This window comes from Triticum urartu, chromosome 7 (genome assembly GCF_003073215.2).
Source record: "Triticum urartu cultivar G1812 chromosome 7, Tu2.1, whole genome shotgun sequence".
Taxonomy (NCBI): Eukaryota; Viridiplantae; Streptophyta; class Magnoliopsida; order Poales; family Poaceae; genus Triticum; species Triticum urartu.
In genome coordinates, this window is record NC_053028.1 from 325,978,133 (window position 1) to 325,984,132 (window position 6,000).

Genomic DNA, 6,000 nt, shown 5'->3' on the forward strand with positions numbered 1-6,000 from the left:
GTCGTACGTCTTCCCGATCCGACCGATCCAAGAACCGTTACTCCGGCACCTCCGAGTTCTTAGCACACGTACAGCTCGATGACGATCCCCGGGCTCCAATCCAGCAAAGCGTCGGGGAGGAGTTCTGTCAGCACGACGGCGTGGTGACGATCTTGATGTTCTACTGTCGCAGGGCTTCGCCTAAGCACCGCTACAATATGATCGAGGTGGAATATGGTGGCAGGGGGCACCGCACACGGCTAAGGAACGATCTCAAGGATCAACTTGTGTGTCTAGAGGTGCCCCCCTGCCCCCGTATATAAAGGATCCAAGGGGGAGGGGGCGGCCGGCCAGGAGGAGGGCGCAGGAGGAGTCCTACTCCTACCGGGAGTAGGACTCCCCCCCCAATCCTAGTTGGAATAGGATTCCCCGAGGGGGAAAGAGAGAGAGGGGGGCCGGCCACCTCTCCTTGTCCTCCGATCTCATCCGGGACTCCGAACTCCTTCGGTACATCAAAACTCATAAACTCATAATATAACTGTCATCGAAACCTTAAGCGTGCGGACCCTACGGTTCGAGAACAATGTAGACATGACCGAGACACGTCTCCGGTCAATAACCAATAGCGGGACCTGGATGCCCATATTGGCTCCTACATATTCTATGAATATCTTTATCGGTCAGACCGCATAACAACATACGTTTGTTCCCTTTGTCATCGGTATGTTACTTGCCCGAGATTCGATCGTCGGTATCCAATACCTAGTTCAATCTCGTTACCGGCAAGTCTCTTTAATCGTTCCGTAATACATCATCCCACAACTAACTCATTAGTTGCAATGCTTGCAAGGCTTAAGTGATGTGCATTACCGAGAGGGCCCAGAGATACCTCTCCGACATTCGGAGTGACAAATCCTAATCTCGAAATACGCCAACCCAACATGTACCTTTGGAGACACCTGTAGAGCTCCTTTATAATCACCCAGTTACGTTGTGACGTTTGGTAGCACACAAAGTGTTCCTCCGGCAAACGGGAGTTGCATAATCTCATAGTCATAGGAACATGTATAAGTCATGAAGAAAGCAATAGCAACATACTAAACGATCGGGTGCTAAGCTAATGAATGGGTCATGTCAATCAGATCATTCAATAATGATGTGATCCCGTTAATCAAATAACAACTCTTTGTCTATGGTTAGGAAACATAACCATCTTTGATTAACGAGCTAGTCAAGTAGAGGCATACTAGTAACACTCTGTTTGTCTATGTATTCACACATGTATTATGTTTCCGGTTAATACAATTCTAGCATGAATAATAAACATTTATCATGATATAAGGAAATAAATAATAACTTTATTATTGCCTCTAGGGCATATTTCCTTCAGTCTCCCACTTGCACTAGAGTCAATAATCTAGATCACATCACCATGTGATTTAACATCAATAGTTCACATCTTTATGTGATTGGTTCACATCTCCATGTGACTAACACCCAAAGGGTTTACTAGATTCAATAATCTAGTTCACATCGCTATGTGATTAAGACCCAAAAAGTGATCATGTTTTGCTTGTGAGAGAAGTTTAGTCAACAGGTCTGTCACATTCAGATCCGCATGTATTTTGCAAATTTCTATGTCAACAATGCTCTGCATGGAGCTACTCTAGCTAATTGCTCCCACTTTCAATATGTATCCAGATTGAGACTTAGAATCATCTGGATCAGTGTCAAAACTTGCATCGACGTAACCCTTTACGACAAACCTTTTGTCACCTCCGTAATCGAGAAACATGTCCTTATTCCAGTAAGGATAATTTTGACCGTTGTCCATTGATCTACTCCTAGATCACTATTGTACTCCCATGCCAATCAGTGTAGGGTATACAATAGATCTGGTACACATCATGGCATACTTTATAGAACCTATGGCTGAGGCATAGGGAATGACTTTCATTCTCTTTCTATCTTCTGCCGTGCTCGGGCTTTGAGTCTTACTCAATTTCACACCTTATGACACAGGCAAGAACTCTTTCTTTGACTGTTCCATTTTGAACTACTTCAAAATCTTGTCAAGGTATGTACTCATTGAAAAAACTTATCAAGCGTCTTGATCTATCTCTATAGATCTTGATGCTCAATATGTAAGCAGCTTCTTCGAGGTCTTTCTTTGAAAAAACTCCTTTCAAACACTCCTTTATGCTTTGCAGAATAATTCTACATTATTTCCGATCAACAATATGTCATTCACATATACTTATCAGAAATGCTGTAGTGCTCCCACTCACTTTCTTGTAAATACAGGCTTCACCGCAAGTCTGTATAAAACTATATCCTTTGATCAACTTATCAAAGCGTATATTCCGACTCCGAGATGCTTGCACCAGTCCATAGATGGATCGCTGGAGCTTGCATATTTTGTTAGCACCTTTAGGATTGACAAAACCTTCTGGTTGTATCATATACAACTCTTCTTTAATAAATCTATTAAGGAATGCAGTTTTGTTTATCCATTTGCCAGATTTCATAAAACGCGGCAATTGCTAACATGATTCGGACAGACTTAAGCATAGATACGAGTGAGAAACTCTCATCGTAGTCAACACCTTGAACTTGTCGAAAACCTTTTGTGACAATTCTAGCTTTGTAGATAGTAACACTACTATCAGCGTCCGTCTTCCTCTTGAAGATCCATTTATTTTCTATGGCTTGCCGATCATCGGGCAAGTCAACCAAAGTCCATACTTTGTTCTCATACATGGATCCCATCTCAGATTTCATGGCCTCAAGCCATTTCTCGGAATTTGGGCTCATCATCGCTTCCTCATAGTTCGTAGGTTCGTCATGGTCAAGTAACATGACCTCCAGAACAGGATTACCGTACCACTTTGGTGCGGATCTCAATCTGGTTTACCTACGAGGTTCAGTAGTAACTTGATCTGAAGTTACATGATCATCATCATTAGCTTCCTCACTAATTGGTGTAGGAGTCACAGGAACAAATTTCTATGATGAACTACTTTCCAATAAAGGAGAAGGTACAATTACCTTATCAAGTTTTCTACTTTCCTCCCACTCACTTCTTTCAAGAGAAACACCTTCTCTGGAAAGGATCCATTCTCAGCAACGAATATCTTGCCTTCGGATCTGTGATAGAAGGTGTACCCAACATTTTCTTTAGGGTATCCTATGAAGACATATTTCTCCGATTTGGGTTTAAGCTTATCAGGATGAAACCTTTTCATATAAGCATCACAACTCCAAACTTTAAGAAACGACAGCTTAGGTTTCTTGCCAAACCATAGTTCTCACGGTGTCGTCTCAACGGATTTAGATGGTGCCCTATTTAACGTGAATGCAGCTGTCTCTAATGCATAACCCCAAAACGATAGTGGTAGATCGGTAAGAGACATCATAGATCGCACTATATCTAATAAAGTATGGTTATGACGTTCGGACACACCATTACACTATGGTGTTCCAGGTGGCGTGAGTAGTGAAACTATTTCACATTGTTTTAATTGAAGGCCAAACTCGTAACTCAAATATTTTACCTCTGTGATCATATCGTAGAAACTTTTATTTTCTTGTCACGATGATTTTCCACTTCACTCTGAAACTCTTTGAACTGTTCAAATGTGTCAGACTTATGTTTCATAAAGTAGATATACACATATCTGCTCAAATCATCTATGAAGTTCAGAAAATAACGATACTTGTCGTGAGCCTTAACACTCATCGGACCGCATACATCTGTATGTATTATTTCCAATAAGTCAGTTGCTCGCTCCGGAGAACGGAGTCTTAGTCATCTTGCCCATGAGGCATGGTTCGCAAGCATCAAGTGATTCATAATCAAGTGATTCCAAAATCCCATCAGCATGGAGTTTCTTCATGCGCTTTACACCAATATGACCTAAACGGCAGTGCTACAAATAAGTTGCACTATCATTATTAACTTTGCATCTTTTGGTTTCAATATTTATGATTATGTGTATCACTACGATCGAGATCCAACGAACTATTTTCATTGGGTGTGTAACCATATAAGGTTTTATTCATGTAAACAGAACAACAATTTATTCTCTTACTTAAATGAATAACCGTATTACAATAAACATGATCAAATCATATTCATGCTTAACGCAAACACCAAATAACACTTATTCAGGTTCAACACTAATCCCGAAAGTATAGGGAGTGTGCGATGATGATCATATCAATCTTGGAACCACTTCCAACACACATCGTCACTTCACCCTTAACTAGTCTCTGTTTATTCTGCAACTCCCGTTTCGAGTTACTACTCTTAGCAACTGATCCAGTATCAAATACTGAGGGGTTTCTATAAACACTAGTAAAGTACACATCAATAACATGTATATCAAATATACTTTTGTTCACTTTGCCATCCTTCTTATCCGCCAAATACTTGGGGCAGTTCTGCTTCCAGTGACCAGTCCCTTTGCAGTAGAAGCACTTAGTCTCAGGCTTAGGACCAGACTTGGGTTTCTTCACTTGAGCAGCAACTTGCTTGCCGTTCTTCTTGAAGTTCCCCTTCTTCCCTTTGCCATTTTCTTGAAACTAGTGGTCTTGTCAACCATCAACACTTGATGTTTTTCTTGATTTCTACCTTCGTTGATTTCAGCATCACGAAGAGCTTGGGAGTTGTTTCCGTTATCCCTTGCATATTATAGTTCATCACGAAGTTCTACTAACTTGGTGATGGTGACTAGAGAATTCTGTCAATCACTATCTTATCTGGAAGATTAACTCCCACTTGATTCAAGCGATTGTAGTACCCAGACAATCTGAGCACATGCTCACTAGTTGAGCGATTCTCCTCCATCTTTTAGCTATAGAACTTGTTGGAGACTTCATATCTCTCAACTCGGGTATTTGCTTGAAATATTAACTTCAACTCCTGGAACATCTCATATGGTCCATGACATTCAAAACGTCTTTGAAGTCCCGATTCTAAGCCATTAAGCATGGTGCACTAAACTATCAAGTAGTCATCATATTGAGCTAGCCAAACGTTCATAACGTCTGCATCTGCTCCTGCAATAGGTTTGTCACCTACCGGTGCATCAAGGACATAATTCTTATGTGCAGCAATGAGGATAAACCTCAGATCACGGATCCAATCCGCATCATTGCTACTAACATCTTTCAACACAATTTTCTCTAGGAACATATCAAAATAAACACAGGGAAGCAACAACGCGAGCTATTGATCTACAACATAATTTGCAAAATACTACCAGGACTAAGTTCATGATAAATTTAAGTTCAATTAATCATATTACTTAAGAACTCCCACTTAGACAGACATCCCTCTAATCCTCTAAGTGATCACGTGATCCAAATCAACTAAACCATGTCCGATCATCACGTGAGATGGAGTAGTTTCATTGGTGAACATCACTATGTTGATCATATCTACTATATGATTCATGCTCGACCTTTCGGTCTCCGTGTTCCGAGGCCATATCTGTATATGCTTGGCTCGTCAAGTATAACATGAGTATTCCGCGTGTGCAACTGTTTTGCACCCGTTGTATTTGAACGTAGAGCCTATCACACCCGATCATCACGTGGTGTCTCAGCACGAAGAACTTTCGCAACAGTGCATACTCAGGGAGAACACTTCTTGATAATTAGTGAGAGATCATCTTAAAATGCTACCGTCAAACTAAGCAAAAATAAGATGTATAAAAGATAAACATCATATGCAATCAAAATATGTGACATGATATGGCCATCATCATCTTGCTTCTTTGATCTCCATCTCCAAAGTACTGTCATGATCTATATCGTCACCGGCATGACACCATGATCTCCATCATCTTGATCTATATCAATGTGTCGTCGCGTGGTCGTCTCGCCAACTATTGCTCTTGCAACTATTGCTATCGCATAGCGATAAAGTAAAGCAATTATTTGGCGCTTGCATCTTATGCAATAAAGAGACAACCATAAGGCTTTTGCCAGTTGCCGATAACTTCAACAAAACATGAT